The sequence below is a fragment of the Anomaloglossus baeobatrachus genome, unplaced genomic scaffold (assembly GCF_048569485.1).
Source record: "Anomaloglossus baeobatrachus isolate aAnoBae1 unplaced genomic scaffold, aAnoBae1.hap1 Scaffold_658, whole genome shotgun sequence".
Classification (NCBI taxonomy): Eukaryota; Metazoa; Chordata; class Amphibia; order Anura; family Aromobatidae; genus Anomaloglossus; species Anomaloglossus baeobatrachus.
In genome coordinates, this window is record NW_027445028.1 from 39,635 (window position 1) to 59,386 (window position 19,752).

The 19,752-nt window shown below is 46.2% G+C and overlaps 13 non-coding genes across 13 annotated transcripts; all 13 read right to left on the reverse strand.

The window, feature by feature from the left end:
• Positions 1 to 596: 596 nt before the first annotated feature.
• On the reverse strand, positions 597 to 787 carry LOC142286455 (U2 spliceosomal RNA). Its single transcript, XR_012747615.1, has one exon. It is a non-coding gene; the product is annotated as a U2 spliceosomal RNA (small nuclear RNA).
• Positions 788 to 2,174: 1,387 nt separating this feature from the next.
• On the reverse strand, positions 2,175 to 2,365 carry LOC142286456 (U2 spliceosomal RNA). The gene has a single exon (XR_012747616.1). It is a non-coding gene; the product is annotated as a U2 spliceosomal RNA (small nuclear RNA).
• A 1,387-nt stretch (positions 2,366 to 3,752) lies between these two features.
• Positions 3,753 to 3,943, reverse strand: LOC142286457 (U2 spliceosomal RNA). The gene has a single exon (XR_012747617.1). It is a non-coding gene; the product is annotated as a U2 spliceosomal RNA (small nuclear RNA).
• A 1,387-nt stretch (positions 3,944 to 5,330) lies between these two features.
• On the reverse strand, positions 5,331 to 5,521 carry LOC142286458 (U2 spliceosomal RNA). The gene has a single exon (XR_012747618.1). It is a non-coding gene; the product is annotated as a U2 spliceosomal RNA (small nuclear RNA).
• A 1,387-nt stretch (positions 5,522 to 6,908) lies between these two features.
• LOC142286459 (U2 spliceosomal RNA) lies at positions 6,909 to 7,099 on the reverse strand. The gene has a single exon (XR_012747619.1). It is a non-coding gene; the product is annotated as a U2 spliceosomal RNA (small nuclear RNA).
• Positions 7,100 to 8,486: 1,387 nt separating this feature from the next.
• On the reverse strand, positions 8,487 to 8,677 carry LOC142286460 (U2 spliceosomal RNA). The gene has a single exon (XR_012747620.1). It is a non-coding gene; the product is annotated as a U2 spliceosomal RNA (small nuclear RNA).
• Positions 8,678 to 10,064: 1,387 nt separating this feature from the next.
• Positions 10,065 to 10,255, reverse strand: LOC142286461 (U2 spliceosomal RNA). The gene has a single exon (XR_012747621.1). It is a non-coding gene; the product is annotated as a U2 spliceosomal RNA (small nuclear RNA).
• Positions 10,256 to 11,642: 1,387 nt separating this feature from the next.
• LOC142286464 (U2 spliceosomal RNA) lies at positions 11,643 to 11,833 on the reverse strand. The gene has a single exon (XR_012747623.1). It is a non-coding gene; the product is annotated as a U2 spliceosomal RNA (small nuclear RNA).
• Positions 11,834 to 13,220: 1,387 nt separating this feature from the next.
• On the reverse strand, positions 13,221 to 13,411 carry LOC142286465 (U2 spliceosomal RNA). The gene has a single exon (XR_012747624.1). It is a non-coding gene; the product is annotated as a U2 spliceosomal RNA (small nuclear RNA).
• A 1,387-nt stretch (positions 13,412 to 14,798) lies between these two features.
• Positions 14,799 to 14,989, reverse strand: LOC142286466 (U2 spliceosomal RNA). Its single transcript, XR_012747625.1, has one exon. It is a non-coding gene; the product is annotated as a U2 spliceosomal RNA (small nuclear RNA).
• A 1,387-nt stretch (positions 14,990 to 16,376) lies between these two features.
• LOC142286467 (U2 spliceosomal RNA) lies at positions 16,377 to 16,567 on the reverse strand. The gene has a single exon (XR_012747626.1). It is a non-coding gene; the product is annotated as a U2 spliceosomal RNA (small nuclear RNA).
• A 1,387-nt stretch (positions 16,568 to 17,954) lies between these two features.
• On the reverse strand, positions 17,955 to 18,145 carry LOC142286468 (U2 spliceosomal RNA). Its single transcript, XR_012747627.1, has one exon. It is a non-coding gene; the product is annotated as a U2 spliceosomal RNA (small nuclear RNA).
• Positions 18,146 to 19,532: 1,387 nt separating this feature from the next.
• LOC142286469 (U2 spliceosomal RNA) lies at positions 19,533 to 19,723 on the reverse strand. Its single transcript, XR_012747628.1, has one exon. It is a non-coding gene; the product is annotated as a U2 spliceosomal RNA (small nuclear RNA).
• Positions 19,724 to 19,752: the final 29 nt, after the last annotated feature.

Genomic DNA, 19,752 nt, shown 5'->3' on the forward strand with positions numbered 1-19,752 from the left:
TTGCGGTATGAGGCTTCGCAGTAGGTTGCAAACATTCATCACCCATGACTGTCCCCAATTGAGCTCAGAAGCTCAATGTCTATCATGACCTCTCTTTTAGAATGTCCAAGAGCAAGCAAACTATTCCTCCAGGAGAGGGCGCCAACAGACTACTAAAGAGATCATCATTACTCAAAGAAAACCCCAAAAACCAATGCATGATAGGAATAAACAGGTAACTTTCTTTGGAGTGGAAGCGGAGAGATCGCACCAGATGCCAATTCTAGATGTTATCACACCTGTGGTCACTGCAGCAGCAGGTGAATCCACTTTGTCCAAAAGGGATCTATTCCATTCAATTGCAAATGATCTAGATAAGACAGAGAACTGCAGCACGGGGACATAGCCGAGTTGGTCAGGTTGAGTGGTGATGAGTTTGCTATTTGGATGAATAAAGAAAGTCAAAAGTGTGAAAGATAAAAAACAAAAGGAGGAAGTGTGAAAAGTGAATGGGCCAAATTGAGGTGCATATGAAGACGTATGCTTTCTTCCAATTCATTAAATCGGGCTAATATGAATCAGGTGAATTGAGTTCTGCTTTTGGAAACTGGGTTAAGAAGGGGTGCACCGTTCCTGGAGGTACTGCAATACCAGGTCAATGCGTGGAGTGGACAGAGCAAGCTCTTTTTCCATCTCCCTGTTCTAAAAATCCATTTAATATATGGTCCCCAGATAGGGGACGTATCAGATATTAAACTGATAAGAACAGATACTACACTTGATCTTAGCCAAAAGGCCGAGAAGCGATAACCAGAATTGGTTTGGGCCTCGAGTGGCACCCTGGCCTATGCCGGACACATCTTAGGGAGAGAGAGCGAGAGGGAGACAAACCCACGCCTACACAAGACATTTTGTCACCCAAGCCAACCCTTGAAAAGGCTGCTTTGCAGAGCCAAAACAAGAAGAATGGTGCGTTTTGCAGCCGCCGCCCACTGCAATGAATCTGAATAACTCCTCCTTTAGGGCGCAAGCAACTCCCCTCCCCCTTGCAGTCTTTCCAATTCACGATACAAAAAGACGGACAGGACAGGTTGCCTGACTTTCCGTCACTGCCACCCTTTGCCATCCTTACCCGTAGAAAGCCCTTTCATCATCCCCAAACCCTAATCTTTTCCCTTTCCTTCCCAGCCCCCAAACCCTGCCCTCTGTACCTTTCTCACCACCCGCTTCCCTTCTCCTGTCATCCCCCTACCACCCGGGAAAAAAAGAGATTGCCCCCTCCTTCCACTAGCCCACCCTCCCACCCAAAGAACAACTTCTTCTGCGCAGCTTGTTTTCTAGGCAGCAGCGCTATTGTGATGTCATCGGGGGGCATTGTGACAAGCCGCCAGTGTTCCGTCTCTTCATGTTGTGCACAGTTCAAACGGAAAATACATCAACAGGCAGACTACAGAAAAGCTTACTATCAAAGGTTAGAGGGGGGCTTTCTCAGAGGGCTTTTTACAGTTTTTCTATTCCCAATTAGCCGTTTAAGTGTACTTATTGAAAGTAGTAATTCTTTCATAGGCCGCCCTTTCTTAGTATTTGACGTTCCTTATATTGCGGTATGAGGCTTCGCAGTAGGTTGCAAACATTCATCACCCATGACTGTCCCCAATTGAGCTCAGAAGCTCAATGTCTATCATGACCTCTCTTTTAGAATGTCCAAGAGCAAGCAAACTATTCCTCCAGGAGAGGGCGCCAACAGACTACTAAAGAGATCATCATTACTCAAAGAAAACCCCAAAAACCAATGCATGATAGGAATAAACAGGTAACTTTCTTTGGAGTGGAAGCGGAGAGATCGCACCAGATGCCAATTCTAGATGTTATCACACCTGTGGTCACTGCAGCAGCAGGTGAATCCACTTTGTCCAAAAGGGATCTATTCCATTCAATTGCAAATGATCTAGATAAGACAGAGAACTGCAGCACGGGGACATAGCCGAGTTGGTCAGGTTGAGTGGTGATGAGTTTGCTATTTGGATGAATAAAGAAAGTCAAAAGTGTGAAAGATAAAAAACAAAAGGAGGAAGTGTGAAAAGTGAATGGGCCAAATTGAGGTGCATATGAAGACGTATGCTTTCTTCCAATTCATTAAATCGGGCTAATATGAATCAGGTGAATTGAGTTCTGCTTTTGGAAACTGGGTTAAGAAGGGGTGCACCGTTCCTGGAGGTACTGCAATACCAGGTCAATGCGTGGAGTGGACAGAGCAAGCTCTTTTTCCATCTCCCTGTTCTAAAAATCCATTTAATATATGGTCCCCAGATAGGGGACGTATCAGATATTAAACTGATAAGAACAGATACTACACTTGATCTTAGCCAAAAGGCCGAGAAGCGATAACCAGAATTGGTTTGGGCCTCGAGTGGCACCCTGGCCTATGCCGGACACATCTTAGGGAGAGAGAGCGAGAGGGAGACAAACCCACGCCTACACAAGACATTTTGTCACCCAAGCCAACCCTTGAAAAGGCTGCTTTGCAGAGCCAAAACAAGAAGAATGGTGCGTTTTGCAGCCGCCGCCCACTGCAATGAATCTGAATAACTCCTCCTTTAGGGCGCAAGCAACTCCCCTCCCCCTTGCAGTCTTTCCAATTCACGATACAAAAAGACGGACAGGACAGGTTGCCTGACTTTCCGTCACTGCCACCCTTTGCCATCCTTACCCGTAGAAAGCCCTTTCATCATCCCCAAACCCTAATCTTTTCCCTTTCCTTCCCAGCCCCCAAACCCTGCCCTCTGTACCTTTCTCACCACCCGCTTCCCTTCTCCTGTCATCCCCCTACCACCCGGGAAAAAAAGAGATTGCCCCCTCCTTCCACTAGCCCACCCTCCCACCCAAAGAACAACTTCTTCTGCGCAGCTTGTTTTCTAGGCAGCAGCGCTATTGTGATGTCATCGGGGGGCATTGTGACAAGCCGCCAGTGTTCCGTCTCTTCATGTTGTGCACAGTTCAAACGGAAAATACATCAACAGGCAGACTACAGAAAAGCTTACTATCAAAGGTTAGAGGGGGGCTTTCTCAGAGGGCTTTTTACAGTTTTTCTATTCCCAATTAGCCGTTTAAGTGTACTTATTGAAAGTAGTAATTCTTTCATAGGCCGCCCTTTCTTAGTATTTGACGTTCCTTATATTGCGGTATGAGGCTTCGCAGTAGGTTGCAAACATTCATCACCCATGACTGTCCCCAATTGAGCTCAGAAGCTCAATGTCTATCATGACCTCTCTTTTAGAATGTCCAAGAGCAAGCAAACTATTCCTCCAGGAGAGGGCGCCAACAGACTACTAAAGAGATCATCATTACTCAAAGAAAACCCCAAAAACCAATGCATGATAGGAATAAACAGGTAACTTTCTTTGGAGTGGAAGCGGAGAGATCGCACCAGATGCCAATTCTAGATGTTATCACACCTGTGGTCACTGCAGCAGCAGGTGAATCCACTTTGTCCAAAAGGGATCTATTCCATTCAATTGCAAATGATCTAGATAAGACAGAGAACTGCAGCACGGGGACATAGCCGAGTTGGTCAGGTTGAGTGGTGATGAGTTTGCTATTTGGATGAATAAAGAAAGTCAAAAGTGTGAAAGATAAAAAACAAAAGGAGGAAGTGTGAAAAGTGAATGGGCCAAATTGAGGTGCATATGAAGACGTATGCTTTCTTCCAATTCATTAAATCGGGCTAATATGAATCAGGTGAATTGAGTTCTGCTTTTGGAAACTGGGTTAAGAAGGGGTGCACCGTTCCTGGAGGTACTGCAATACCAGGTCAATGCGTGGAGTGGACAGAGCAAGCTCTTTTTCCATCTCCCTGTTCTAAAAATCCATTTAATATATGGTCCCCAGATAGGGGACGTATCAGATATTAAACTGATAAGAACAGATACTACACTTGATCTTAGCCAAAAGGCCGAGAAGCGATAACCAGAATTGGTTTGGGCCTCGAGTGGCACCCTGGCCTATGCCGGACACATCTTAGGGAGAGAGAGCGAGAGGGAGACAAACCCACGCCTACACAAGACATTTTGTCACCCAAGCCAACCCTTGAAAAGGCTGCTTTGCAGAGCCAAAACAAGAAGAATGGTGCGTTTTGCAGCCGCCGCCCACTGCAATGAATCTGAATAACTCCTCCTTTAGGGCGCAAGCAACTCCCCTCCCCCTTGCAGTCTTTCCAATTCACGATACAAAAAGACGGACAGGACAGGTTGCCTGACTTTCCGTCACTGCCACCCTTTGCCATCCTTACCCGTAGAAAGCCCTTTCATCATCCCCAAACCCTAATCTTTTCCCTTTCCTTCCCAGCCCCCAAACCCTGCCCTCTGTACCTTTCTCACCACCCGCTTCCCTTCTCCTGTCATCCCCCTACCACCCGGGAAAAAAAGAGATTGCCCCCTCCTTCCACTAGCCCACCCTCCCACCCAAAGAACAACTTCTTCTGCGCAGCTTGTTTTCTAGGCAGCAGCGCTATTGTGATGTCATCGGGGGGCATTGTGACAAGCCGCCAGTGTTCCGTCTCTTCATGTTGTGCACAGTTCAAACGGAAAATACATCAACAGGCAGACTACAGAAAAGCTTACTATCAAAGGTTAGAGGGGGGCTTTCTCAGAGGGCTTTTTACAGTTTTTCTATTCCCAATTAGCCGTTTAAGTGTACTTATTGAAAGTAGTAATTCTTTCATAGGCCGCCCTTTCTTAGTATTTGACGTTCCTTATATTGCGGTATGAGGCTTCGCAGTAGGTTGCAAACATTCATCACCCATGACTGTCCCCAATTGAGCTCAGAAGCTCAATGTCTATCATGACCTCTCTTTTAGAATGTCCAAGAGCAAGCAAACTATTCCTCCAGGAGAGGGCGCCAACAGACTACTAAAGAGATCATCATTACTCAAAGAAAACCCCAAAAACCAATGCATGATAGGAATAAACAGGTAACTTTCTTTGGAGTGGAAGCGGAGAGATCGCACCAGATGCCAATTCTAGATGTTATCACACCTGTGGTCACTGCAGCAGCAGGTGAATCCACTTTGTCCAAAAGGGATCTATTCCATTCAATTGCAAATGATCTAGATAAGACAGAGAACTGCAGCACGGGGACATAGCCGAGTTGGTCAGGTTGAGTGGTGATGAGTTTGCTATTTGGATGAATAAAGAAAGTCAAAAGTGTGAAAGATAAAAAACAAAAGGAGGAAGTGTGAAAAGTGAATGGGCCAAATTGAGGTGCATATGAAGACGTATGCTTTCTTCCAATTCATTAAATCGGGCTAATATGAATCAGGTGAATTGAGTTCTGCTTTTGGAAACTGGGTTAAGAAGGGGTGCACCGTTCCTGGAGGTACTGCAATACCAGGTCAATGCGTGGAGTGGACAGAGCAAGCTCTTTTTCCATCTCCCTGTTCTAAAAATCCATTTAATATATGGTCCCCAGATAGGGGACGTATCAGATATTAAACTGATAAGAACAGATACTACACTTGATCTTAGCCAAAAGGCCGAGAAGCGATAACCAGAATTGGTTTGGGCCTCGAGTGGCACCCTGGCCTATGCCGGACACATCTTAGGGAGAGAGAGCGAGAGGGAGACAAACCCACGCCTACACAAGACATTTTGTCACCCAAGCCAACCCTTGAAAAGGCTGCTTTGCAGAGCCAAAACAAGAAGAATGGTGCGTTTTGCAGCCGCCGCCCACTGCAATGAATCTGAATAACTCCTCCTTTAGGGCGCAAGCAACTCCCCTCCCCCTTGCAGTCTTTCCAATTCACGATACAAAAAGACGGACAGGACAGGTTGCCTGACTTTCCGTCACTGCCACCCTTTGCCATCCTTACCCGTAGAAAGCCCTTTCATCATCCCCAAACCCTAATCTTTTCCCTTTCCTTCCCAGCCCCCAAACCCTGCCCTCTGTACCTTTCTCACCACCCGCTTCCCTTCTCCTGTCATCCCCCTACCACCCGGGAAAAAAAGAGATTGCCCCCTCCTTCCACTAGCCCACCCTCCCACCCAAAGAACAACTTCTTCTGCGCAGCTTGTTTTCTAGGCAGCAGCGCTATTGTGATGTCATCGGGGGGCATTGTGACAAGCCGCCAGTGTTCCGTCTCTTCATGTTGTGCACAGTTCAAACGGAAAATACATCAACAGGCAGACTACAGAAAAGCTTACTATCAAAGGTTAGAGGGGGGCTTTCTCAGAGGGCTTTTTACAGTTTTTCTATTCCCAATTAGCCGTTTAAGTGTACTTATTGAAAGTAGTAATTCTTTCATAGGCCGCCCTTTCTTAGTATTTGACGTTCCTTATATTGCGGTATGAGGCTTCGCAGTAGGTTGCAAACATTCATCACCCATGACTGTCCCCAATTGAGCTCAGAAGCTCAATGTCTATCATGACCTCTCTTTTAGAATGTCCAAGAGCAAGCAAACTATTCCTCCAGGAGAGGGCGCCAACAGACTACTAAAGAGATCATCATTACTCAAAGAAAACCCCAAAAACCAATGCATGATAGGAATAAACAGGTAACTTTCTTTGGAGTGGAAGCGGAGAGATCGCACCAGATGCCAATTCTAGATGTTATCACACCTGTGGTCACTGCAGCAGCAGGTGAATCCACTTTGTCCAAAAGGGATCTATTCCATTCAATTGCAAATGATCTAGATAAGACAGAGAACTGCAGCACGGGGACATAGCCGAGTTGGTCAGGTTGAGTGGTGATGAGTTTGCTATTTGGATGAATAAAGAAAGTCAAAAGTGTGAAAGATAAAAAACAAAAGGAGGAAGTGTGAAAAGTGAATGGGCCAAATTGAGGTGCATATGAAGACGTATGCTTTCTTCCAATTCATTAAATCGGGCTAATATGAATCAGGTGAATTGAGTTCTGCTTTTGGAAACTGGGTTAAGAAGGGGTGCACCGTTCCTGGAGGTACTGCAATACCAGGTCAATGCGTGGAGTGGACAGAGCAAGCTCTTTTTCCATCTCCCTGTTCTAAAAATCCATTTAATATATGGTCCCCAGATAGGGGACGTATCAGATATTAAACTGATAAGAACAGATACTACACTTGATCTTAGCCAAAAGGCCGAGAAGCGATAACCAGAATTGGTTTGGGCCTCGAGTGGCACCCTGGCCTATGCCGGACACATCTTAGGGAGAGAGAGCGAGAGGGAGACAAACCCACGCCTACACAAGACATTTTGTCACCCAAGCCAACCCTTGAAAAGGCTGCTTTGCAGAGCCAAAACAAGAAGAATGGTGCGTTTTGCAGCCGCCGCCCACTGCAATGAATCTGAATAACTCCTCCTTTAGGGCGCAAGCAACTCCCCTCCCCCTTGCAGTCTTTCCAATTCACGATACAAAAAGACGGACAGGACAGGTTGCCTGACTTTCCGTCACTGCCACCCTTTGCCATCCTTACCCGTAGAAAGCCCTTTCATCATCCCCAAACCCTAATCTTTTCCCTTTCCTTCCCAGCCCCCAAACCCTGCCCTCTGTACCTTTCTCACCACCCGCTTCCCTTCTCCTGTCATCCCCCTACCACCCGGGAAAAAAAGAGATTGCCCCCTCCTTCCACTAGCCCACCCTCCCACCCAAAGAACAACTTCTTCTGCGCAGCTTGTTTTCTAGGCAGCAGCGCTATTGTGATGTCATCGGGGGGCATTGTGACAAGCCGCCAGTGTTCCGTCTCTTCATGTTGTGCACAGTTCAAACGGAAAATACATCAACAGGCAGACTACAGAAAAGCTTACTATCAAAGGTTAGAGGGGGGCTTTCTCAGAGGGCTTTTTACAGTTTTTCTATTCCCAATTAGCCGTTTAAGTGTACTTATTGAAAGTAGTAATTCTTTCATAGGCCGCCCTTTCTTAGTATTTGACGTTCCTTATATTGCGGTATGAGGCTTCGCAGTAGGTTGCAAACATTCATCACCCATGACTGTCCCCAATTGAGCTCAGAAGCTCAATGTCTATCATGACCTCTCTTTTAGAATGTCCAAGAGCAAGCAAACTATTCCTCCAGGAGAGGGCGCCAACAGACTACTAAAGAGATCATCATTACTCAAAGAAAACCCCAAAAACCAATGCATGATAGGAATAAACAGGTAACTTTCTTTGGAGTGGAAGCGGAGAGATCGCACCAGATGCCAATTCTAGATGTTATCACACCTGTGGTCACTGCAGCAGCAGGTGAATCCACTTTGTCCAAAAGGGATCTATTCCATTCAATTGCAAATGATCTAGATAAGACAGAGAACTGCAGCACGGGGACATAGCCGAGTTGGTCAGGTTGAGTGGTGATGAGTTTGCTATTTGGATGAATAAAGAAAGTCAAAAGTGTGAAAGATAAAAAACAAAAGGAGGAAGTGTGAAAAGTGAATGGGCCAAATTGAGGTGCATATGAAGACGTATGCTTTCTTCCAATTCATTAAATCGGGCTAATATGAATCAGGTGAATTGAGTTCTGCTTTTGGAAACTGGGTTAAGAAGGGGTGCACCGTTCCTGGAGGTACTGCAATACCAGGTCAATGCGTGGAGTGGACAGAGCAAGCTCTTTTTCCATCTCCCTGTTCTAAAAATCCATTTAATATATGGTCCCCAGATAGGGGACGTATCAGATATTAAACTGATAAGAACAGATACTACACTTGATCTTAGCCAAAAGGCCGAGAAGCGATAACCAGAATTGGTTTGGGCCTCGAGTGGCACCCTGGCCTATGCCGGACACATCTTAGGGAGAGAGAGCGAGAGGGAGACAAACCCACGCCTACACAAGACATTTTGTCACCCAAGCCAACCCTTGAAAAGGCTGCTTTGCAGAGCCAAAACAAGAAGAATGGTGCGTTTTGCAGCCGCCGCCCACTGCAATGAATCTGAATAACTCCTCCTTTAGGGCGCAAGCAACTCCCCTCCCCCTTGCAGTCTTTCCAATTCACGATACAAAAAGACGGACAGGACAGGTTGCCTGACTTTCCGTCACTGCCACCCTTTGCCATCCTTACCCGTAGAAAGCCCTTTCATCATCCCCAAACCCTAATCTTTTCCCTTTCCTTCCCAGCCCCCAAACCCTGCCCTCTGTACCTTTCTCACCACCCGCTTCCCTTCTCCTGTCATCCCCCTACCACCCGGGAAAAAAAGAGATTGCCCCCTCCTTCCACTAGCCCACCCTCCCACCCAAAGAACAACTTCTTCTGCGCAGCTTGTTTTCTAGGCAGCAGCGCTATTGTGATGTCATCGGGGGGCATTGTGACAAGCCGCCAGTGTTCCGTCTCTTCATGTTGTGCACAGTTCAAACGGAAAATACATCAACAGGCAGACTACAGAAAAGCTTACTATCAAAGGTTAGAGGGGGGCTTTCTCAGAGGGCTTTTTACAGTTTTTCTATTCCCAATTAGCCGTTTAAGTGTACTTATTGAAAGTAGTAATTCTTTCATAGGCCGCCCTTTCTTAGTATTTGACGTTCCTTATATTGCGGTATGAGGCTTCGCAGTAGGTTGCAAACATTCATCACCCATGACTGTCCCCAATTGAGCTCAGAAGCTCAATGTCTATCATGACCTCTCTTTTAGAATGTCCAAGAGCAAGCAAACTATTCCTCCAGGAGAGGGCGCCAACAGACTACTAAAGAGATCATCATTACTCAAAGAAAACCCCAAAAACCAATGCATGATAGGAATAAACAGGTAACTTTCTTTGGAGTGGAAGCGGAGAGATCGCACCAGATGCCAATTCTAGATGTTATCACACCTGTGGTCACTGCAGCAGCAGGTGAATCCACTTTGTCCAAAAGGGATCTATTCCATTCAATTGCAAATGATCTAGATAAGACAGAGAACTGCAGCACGGGGACATAGCCGAGTTGGTCAGGTTGAGTGGTGATGAGTTTGCTATTTGGATGAATAAAGAAAGTCAAAAGTGTGAAAGATAAAAAACAAAAGGAGGAAGTGTGAAAAGTGAATGGGCCAAATTGAGGTGCATATGAAGACGTATGCTTTCTTCCAATTCATTAAATCGGGCTAATATGAATCAGGTGAATTGAGTTCTGCTTTTGGAAACTGGGTTAAGAAGGGGTGCACCGTTCCTGGAGGTACTGCAATACCAGGTCAATGCGTGGAGTGGACAGAGCAAGCTCTTTTTCCATCTCCCTGTTCTAAAAATCCATTTAATATATGGTCCCCAGATAGGGGACGTATCAGATATTAAACTGATAAGAACAGATACTACACTTGATCTTAGCCAAAAGGCCGAGAAGCGATAACCAGAATTGGTTTGGGCCTCGAGTGGCACCCTGGCCTATGCCGGACACATCTTAGGGAGAGAGAGCGAGAGGGAGACAAACCCACGCCTACACAAGACATTTTGTCACACAAGCCAACCCTTGAAAAGGCTGCTTTGCAGAGCCAAAACAAGAAGAATGGTGCGTTTTGCAGCCGCCGCCCACTGCAATGAATCTGAATAACTCCTCCTTTAGGGCGCAAGCAACTCCCCTCCCCCTTGCAGTCTTTCCAATTCACGATACAAAAAGACGGACAGGACAGGTTGCCTGACTTTCCGTCACTGCCACCCTTTGCCATCCTTACCCGTAGAAAGCCCTTTCATCATCCCCAAACCCTAATCTTTTCCCTTTCCTTCCCAGCCCCCAAACCCTGCCCTCTGTACCTTTCTCACCACCCGCTTCCCTTCTCCTGTCATCCCCCTACCACCCGGGAAAAAAAGAGATTGCCCCCTCCTTCCACTAGCCCACCCTCCCACCCAAAGAACAACTTCTTCTGCGCAGCTTGTTTTCTAGGCAGCAGCGCTATTGTGATGTCATCGGGGGGCATTGTGACAAGCCGCCAGTGTTCCGTCTCTTCATGTTGTGCACAGTTCAAACGGAAAATACATCAACAGGCAGACTACAGAAAAGCTTACTATCAAAGGTTAGAGGGGGGCTTTCTCAGAGGGCTTTTTACAGTTTTTCTATTCCCAATTAGCCGTTTAAGTGTACTTATTGAAAGTAGTAATTCTTTCATAGGCCGCCCTTTCTTAGTATTTGACGTTCCTTATATTGCGGTATGAGGCTTCGCAGTAGGTTGCAAACATTCATCACCCATGACTGTCCCCAATTGAGCTCAGAAGCTCAATGTCTATCATGACCTCTCTTTTAGAATGTCCAAGAGCAAGCAAACTATTCCTCCAGGAGAGGGCGCCAACAGACTACTAAAGAGATCATCATTACTCAAAGAAAACCCCAAAAACCAATGCATGATAGGAATAAACAGGTAACTTTCTTTGGAGTGGAAGCGGAGAGATCGCACCAGATGCCAATTCTAGATGTTATCACACCTGTGGTCACTGCAGCAGCAGGTGAATCCACTTTGTCCAAAAGGGATCTATTCCATTCAATTGCAAATGATCTAGATAAGACAGAGAACTGCAGCACGGGGACATAGCCGAGTTGGTCAGGTTGAGTGGTGATGAGTTTGCTATTTGGATGAATAAAGAAAGTCAAAAGTGTGAAAGATAAAAAACAAAAGGAGGAAGTGTGAAAAGTGAATGGGCCAAATTGAGGTGCATATGAAGACGTATGCTTTCTTCCAATTCATTAAATCGGGCTAATATGAATCAGGTGAATTGAGTTCTGCTTTTGGAAACTGGGTTAAGAAGGGGTGCACCGTTCCTGGAGGTACTGCAATACCAGGTCAATGCGTGGAGTGGACAGAGCAAGCTCTTTTTCCATCTCCCTGTTCTAAAAATCCATTTAATATATGGTCCCCAGATAGGGGACGTATCAGATATTAAACTGATAAGAACAGATACTACACTTGATCTTAGCCAAAAGGCCGAGAAGCGATAACCAGAATTGGTTTGGGCCTCGAGTGGCACCCTGGCCTATGCCGGACACATCTTAGGGAGAGAGAGCGAGAGGGAGACAAACCCACGCCTACACAAGACATTTTGTCACCCAAGCCAACCCTTGAAAAGGCTGCTTTGCAGAGCCAAAACAAGAAGAATGGTGCGTTTTGCAGCCGCCGCCCACTGCAATGAATCTGAATAACTCCTCCTTTAGGGCGCAAGCAACTCCCCTCCCCCTTGCAGTCTTTCCAATTCACGATACAAAAAGACGGACAGGACAGGTTGCCTGACTTTCCGTCACTGCCACCCTTTGCCATCCTTACCCGTAGAAAGCCCTTTCATCATCCCCAAACCCTAATCTTTTCCCTTTCCTTCCCAGCCCCCAAACCCTGCCCTCTGTACCTTTCTCACCACCCGCTTCCCTTCTCCTGTCATCCCCCTACCACCCGGGAAAAAAAGAGATTGCCCCCTCCTTCCACTAGCCCACCCTCCCACCCAAAGAACAACTTCTTCTGCGCAGCTTGTTTTCTAGGCAGCAGCGCTATTGTGATGTCATCGGGGGGCATTGTGACAAGCCGCCAGTGTTCCGTCTCTTCATGTTGTGCACAGTTCAAACGGAAAATACATCAACAGGCAGACTACAGAAAAGCTTACTATCAAAGGTTAGAGGGGGGCTTTCTCAGAGGGCTTTTTACAGTTTTTCTATTCCCAATTAGCCGTTTAAGTGTACTTATTGAAAGTAGTAATTCTTTCATAGGCCGCCCTTTCTTAGTATTTGACGTTCCTTATATTGCGGTATGAGGCTTCGCAGTAGGTTGCAAACATTCATCACCCATGACTGTCCCCAATTGAGCTCAGAAGCTCAATGTCTATCATGACCTCTCTTTTAGAATGTCCAAGAGCAAGCAAACTATTCCTCCAGGAGAGGGCGCCAACAGACTACTAAAGAGATCATCATTACTCAAAGAAAACCCCAAAAACCAATGCATGATAGGAATAAACAGGTAACTTTCTTTGGAGTGGAAGCGGAGAGATCGCACCAGATGCCAATTCTAGATGTTATCACACCTGTGGTCACTGCAGCAGCAGGTGAATCCACTTTGTCCAAAAGGGATCTATTCCATTCAATTGCAAATGATCTAGATAAGACAGAGAACTGCAGCACGGGGACATAGCCGAGTTGGTCAGGTTGAGTGGTGATGAGTTTGCTATTTGGATGAATAAAGAAAGTCAAAAGTGTGAAAGATAAAAAACAAAAGGAGGAAGTGTGAAAAGTGAATGGGCCAAATTGAGGTGCATATGAAGACGTATGCTTTCTTCCAATTCATTAAATCGGGCTAATATGAATCAGGTGAATTGAGTTCTGCTTTTGGAAACTGGGTTAAGAAGGGGTGCACCGTTCCTGGAGGTACTGCAATACCAGGTCAATGCGTGGAGTGGACAGAGCAAGCTCTTTTTCCATCTCCCTGTTCTAAAAATCCATTTAATATATGGTCCCCAGATAGGGGACGTATCAGATATTAAACTGATAAGAACAGATACTACACTTGATCTTAGCCAAAAGGCCGAGAAGCGATAACCAGAATTGGTTTGGGCCTCGAGTGGCACCCTGGCCTATGCCGGACACATCTTAGGGAGAGAGAGCGAGAGGGAGACAAACCCACGCCTACACAAGACATTTTGTCACCCAAGCCAACCCTTGAAAAGGCTGCTTTGCAGAGCCAAAACAAGAAGAATGGTGCGTTTTGCAGCCGCCGCCCACTGCAATGAATCTGAATAACTCCTCCTTTAGGGCGCAAGCAACTCCCCTCCCCCTTGCAGTCTTTCCAATTCACGATACAAAAAGACGGACAGGACAGGTTGCCTGACTTTCCGTCACTGCCACCCTTTGCCATCCTTACCCGTAGAAAGCCCTTTCATCATCCCCAAACCCTAATCTTTTCCCTTTCCTTCCCAGCCCCCAAACCCTGCCCTCTGTACCTTTCTCACCACCCGCTTCCCTTCTCCTGTCATCCCCCTACCACCCGGGAAAAAAAGAGATTGCCCCCTCCTTCCACTAGCCCACCCTCCCACCCAAAGAACAACTTCTTCTGCGCAGCTTGTTTTCTAGGCAGCAGCGCTATTGTGATGTCATCGGGGGGCATTGTGACAAGCCGCCAGTGTTCCGTCTCTTCATGTTGTGCACAGTTCAAACGGAAAATACATCAACAGGCAGACTACAGAAAAGCTTACTATCAAAGGTTAGAGGGGGGCTTTCTCAGAGGGCTTTTTACAGTTTTTCTATTCCCAATTAGCCGTTTAAGTGTACTTATTGAAAGTAGTAATTCTTTCATAGGCCGCCCTTTCTTAGTATTTGACGTTCCTTATATTGCGGTATGAGGCTTCGCAGTAGGTTGCAAACATTCATCACCCATGACTGTCCCCAATTGAGCTCAGAAGCTCAATGTCTATCATGACCTCTCTTTTAGAATGTCCAAGAGCAAGCAAACTATTCCTCCAGGAGAGGGCGCCAACAGACTACTAAAGAGATCATCATTACTCAAAGAAAACCCCAAAAACCAATGCATGATAGGAATAAACAGGTAACTTTCTTTGGAGTGGAAGCGGAGAGATCGCACCAGATGCCAATTCTAGATGTTATCACACCTGTGGTCACTGCAGCAGCAGGTGAATCCACTTTGTCCAAAAGGGATCTATTCCATTCAATTGCAAATGATCTAGATAAGACAGAGAACTGCAGCACGGGGACATAGCCGAGTTGGTCAGGTTGAGTGGTGATGAGTTTGCTATTTGGATGAATAAAGAAAGTCAAAAGTGTGAAAGATAAAAAACAAAAGGAGGAAGTGTGAAAAGTGAATGGGCCAAATTGAGGTGCATATGAAGACGTATGCTTTCTTCCAATTCATTAAATCGGGCTAATATGAATCAGGTGAATTGAGTTCTGCTTTTGGAAACTGGGTTAAGAAGGGGTGCACCGTTCCTGGAGGTACTGCAATACCAGGTCAATGCGTGGAGTGGACAGAGCAAGCTCTTTTTCCATCTCCCTGTTCTAAAAATCCATTTAATATATGGTCCCCAGATAGGGGACGTATCAGATATTAAACTGATAAGAACAGATACTACACTTGATCTTAGCCAAAAGGCCGAGAAGCGATAACCAGAATTGGTTTGGGCCTCGAGTGGCACCCTGGCCTATGCCGGACACATCTTAGGGAGAGAGAGCGAGAGGGAGACAAACCCACGCCTACACAAGACATTTTGTCACCCAAGCCAACCCTTGAAAAGGCTGCTTTGCAGAGCCAAAACAAGAAGAATGGTGCGTTTTGCAGCCGCCGCCCACTGCAATGAATCTGAATAACTCCTCCTTTAGGGCGCAAGCAACTCCCCTCCCCCTTGCAGTCTTTCCAATTCACGATACAAAAAGACGGACAGGACAGGTTGCCTGACTTTCCGTCACTGCCACCCTTTGCCATCCTTACCCGTAGAAAGCCCTTTCATCATCCCCAAACCCTAATCTTTTCCCTTTCCTTCCCAGCCCCCAAACCCTGCCCTCTGTACCTTTCTCACCACCCGCTTCCCTTCTCCTGTCATCCCCCTACCACCCGGGAAAAAAAGAGATTGCCCCCTCCTTCCACTAGCCCACCCTCCCACCCAAAGAACAACTTCTTCTGCGCAGCTTGTTTTCTAGGCAGCAGCGCTATTGTGATGTCATCGGGGGGCATTGTGACAAGCCGCCAGTGTTCCGTCTCTTCATGTTGTGCACAGTTCAAACGGAAAATACATCAACAGGCAGACTACAGAAAAGCTTACTATCAAAGGTTAGAGGGGGGCTTTCTCAGAGGGCTTTTTACAGTTTTTCTATTCCCAATTAGCCGTTTAAGTGTACTTATTGAAAGTAGTAATTCTTTCATAGGCCGCCCTTTCTTAGTATTTGACGTTCCTTATATTGCGGTATGAGGCTTCGCAGTAGGTTGCAAACATTCATCACCCATGACTGTCCCCAATTGAGCTCAGAAGCTCAATGTCTATCATGACCTCTCTTTTAGAATGTCCAAGAGCAAGCAAACTATTCCTCCAGGAGAGGGCGCCAACAGACTACTAAAGAGATCATCATTACTCAAAGAAAACCCCAAAAACCAATGCATGATAGGAATAAACAGGTAACTTTCTTTGGAGTGGAAGCGGAGAGATCGCACCAGATGCCAATTCTAGATGTTATCACACCTGTGGTCACTGCAGCAGCAGGTGAATCCACTTTGTCCAAAAGGGATCTATTCCATTCAATTGCAAATGATCTAGATAAGACAGAGAACTGCAGCACGGGGACATAGCCGAGTTGGTCAGGTTGAGTGGTGATGAGTTTGCTATTTGGATGAATAAAGAAAGTCAAAAGTGTGAAAGATAAAAAACAAAAGGAGGAAGTGTGAAAAGTGAATGGGCCAAATTGAGGTGCATATGAAGACGTATGCTTTCTTCCAATTCATTAAATCGGGCTAATATGAATCAGGTGAATTGAGTTCTGCTTTTGGAAACTGGGTTAAGAAGGGGTGCACCGTTCCTGGAGGTACTGCAATACCAGGTCAATGCGTGGAGTGGACAGAGCAAGCTCTTTTTCCATCTCCCTGTTCTAAAAATCCATTTAATATATGGTCCCCAGATAGGGGACGTATCAGATATTAAACTGATAAGAACAGATACTACACTTGATCTTAGCCAAAAGGCCGAGAAGCGATAACCAGAATTGGTTTGGGCCTCGAGTGGCACCCTGGCCTATGCCGGACACATCTTAGGGAGAGAGAGCGAGAGGGAGACAAACCCACGCCTACACAAGACATTTTGTCACCCAAGCCAACCCTTGAAAAGGCTGCTTTGCAGAGCCAAAACAAGAAGAATGGTGCGTTTTGCAGCCGCCGCCCACTGCAATGAATCTGAATAACTCCTCCTTTAGGGCGCAAGCAACTCCCCTCCCCCTTGCAGTCTTTCCAATTCACGATACAAAAAGACGGACAGGACAGGTTGCCTGACTTTCCGTCACTGCCACCCTTTGCCATCCTTACCCGTAGAAAGCCCTTTCATCATCCCCAAACCCTAATCTTTTCCCTTTCCTTCCCAGCCCCCAAACCCTGCCCTCTGTACCTTTCTCACCACCCGCTTCCCTTCTCCTGTCATCCCCCTACCACCCGGGAAAAAAAGAGATTGCCCCCTCCTTCCACTAGCCCACCCTCCCACCCAAAGAACAACTTCTTCTGCGCAGCTTGTTTTCTAGGCAGCAGCGCTATTGTGATGTCATCGGGGGGCATTGTGACAAGCCGCCAGTGTTCCGTCTCTTCATGTTGTGCACAGTTCAAACGGAAAATACATCAACAGGCAGACTACAGAAAAGCTTACTATCAAAGGTTAGAGGGGGGCTTTCTCAGAGGGCTTTTTACAGTTTTTCTATTCCCAATTAGCCGTTTAAGTGTACTTATTGAAAGTAGTAATTCTTTCATAGGCCGCCCTTTCTTAGTATTTGACGTTCCTTATATTGCGGTATGAGGCTTCGCAGTAGGTTGCAAACATTCATCACCCATGACTGTCCCCAATTGAGCTCAGAAGCTCAATGTCTATCATGACCTCTCTTTTAGAATGTCCAAGAGCAAGCAAACTATTCCTCCAGGAGAGGGCGCCAACAGACTACTAAAGAGATCATCATTACTCAAAGAAAACCCCAAAAACCAATGCATGATAGGAATAAACAGGTAACTTTCTTTGGAGTGGAAGCGGAGAGATCGCACCAGATGCCAATTCTAGATGTTATCACACCTGTGGTCACTGCAGCAGCAGGTGAATCCACTTTGTCCAAAAGGGATCTATTCCATTCAATTGCAAATGATCTAGATAAGACAGAGAACTGCAGCACGGGGACATAGCCGAGTTGGTCAGGTTGAGTGGTGATGAGTTTGCTATTTGGATGAATAAAGAAAGTCAAAAGTGTGAAAGATAAAAAACAAAAGGAGGAAGTGTGAAAAGTGAATGGGCCAAATTGAGGTGCATATGAAGACGTATGCTTTCTTCCAATTCATTAAATCGGGCTAATATGAATCAGGTGAATTGAGTTCTGCTTTTGGAAACTGGGTTAAGAAGGGGTGCACCGTTCCTGGAGGTACTGCAATACCAGGTCAATGCGTGGAGTGGACAGAGCAAGCTCTTTTTCCATCTCCCTGTTCTAAAAATCCATTTAATATATGGTCCCCAGATAGGGGACGTATCAGATATTAAACTGATAAGAACAGATACTACACTTGATCTTAGCCAAAAGGCCGAGAAGCGATAACCAGAATTGGTTTGGGCCTCGAGTGGCACCCTGGCCTATGCCGGACACATCTTAGGGAGAGAGAGCGAGAGGGAGACAAACCCACGCCTACACAAGACATTTTGTCACCCAAGCCAACCCTTGAAAAGGCTGCTTTGCAGAGCCAAAACAAGAAGAATGGTGCGTTTTGCAGCCGCCGCCCACTGCAATGAATCTGAATAACTCCTCCTTTAGGGCGCAAGCAACTCCCCTCCCCCTTGCAGTCTTTCCAATTCACGATACAAAAAGACGGACAGGACAGGTTGCCTGACTTTCCGTCACTGCCACCCTTTGCCATCCTTACCCGTAGAAAGCCCTTTCATCATCCCCAAACCCTAATCTTTTCCCTTTCCTTCCCAGCCCCCAAACCCTGCCCTCTGTACCTTTCTCACCACCCGCTTCCCTTCTCCTGTCATCCCCCTACCACCCGGGAAAAAAAGAGATTGCCCCCTCCTTCCACTAGCCCACCCTCCCACCCAAAGAACAACTTCTTCTGCGCAGCTTGTTTTCTAGGCAGCAGCGCTATTGTGATGTCATCGGGGGGCATTGTGACAAGCCGCCAGTGTTCCGTCTCTTCATGTTGTGCACAGTTCAAACGGAAAATACATCAACAGGCAGACTACAGAAAAGCTTACTATCAAAGGTTAGAGGGGGGCTTTCTCAGAGGGCTTTTTACAGTTTTTCTATTCCCAATTAGCCGTTTAAGTGTACTTATTGAAAGTAGTAATTCTTTCATAGGCCGCCCTTTCTTAGTATTTGACGTTCCTTATATTGCGGTATGAGGCTTCGCAGTAGGTTGCAAACATTCATCACCCATGACTGTCCCCAATTGAGCTCAGAAGCTCAATGTCTATCATGACCTCTCTTTTAGAATGTCCAAGAGCAAGCAAACTATTCCTCCAGGAGAGGGCGCCAACAGACTACTAAAGAGATCATCATTACTCAAAGAAAACCCCAAAAACCAATGCATGATAGGAATAAACAGGTAACTTTCTTTGGAGTGGAAGCGGAGAGATCGCACCAGATGCCAATTCTAGATGTTATCACACCTGTGGTCACTGCAGCAGCAGGTGAATCCACTTTGTCCAAAAGGGATCTATTCCATTCAATTGCAAATGATCTAGATAAGACAGAGAACTGCAGCACGGGGACATAGCCGAGTTGGTCAGGTTGAGTGGTGATGAGTTTGCTATTTGGATGAATAAAGAAAGTCAAAAGTGTGAAAGATAAAAAACAAAAGGAGGAAGTGTGAAAAGTGAATGGGCCAAATTGAGGTGCATATGAAGACGTATGCTTTCTTCCAATTCATTAAATCGGGCTAATATGAATCAGGTGAATTGAGTTCTGCTTTTGGAAACTGGGTTAAGAAGGGGTGCACCGTTCCTGGAGGTACTGCAATACCAGGTCAATGCGTGGAGTGGACAGAGCAAGCTCTTTTTCCATCTCCCTGTTCTAAAAATCCATTTAATATATGGTCCCCAGATAGGGGACGTATCAGATATTAAACTGATAAGAACAGATACTACACTTGATCTTAGCCAAAAGGCCGAGAAGCGATAACCAGAATTGGTTTGGGCCTCGAGTGGC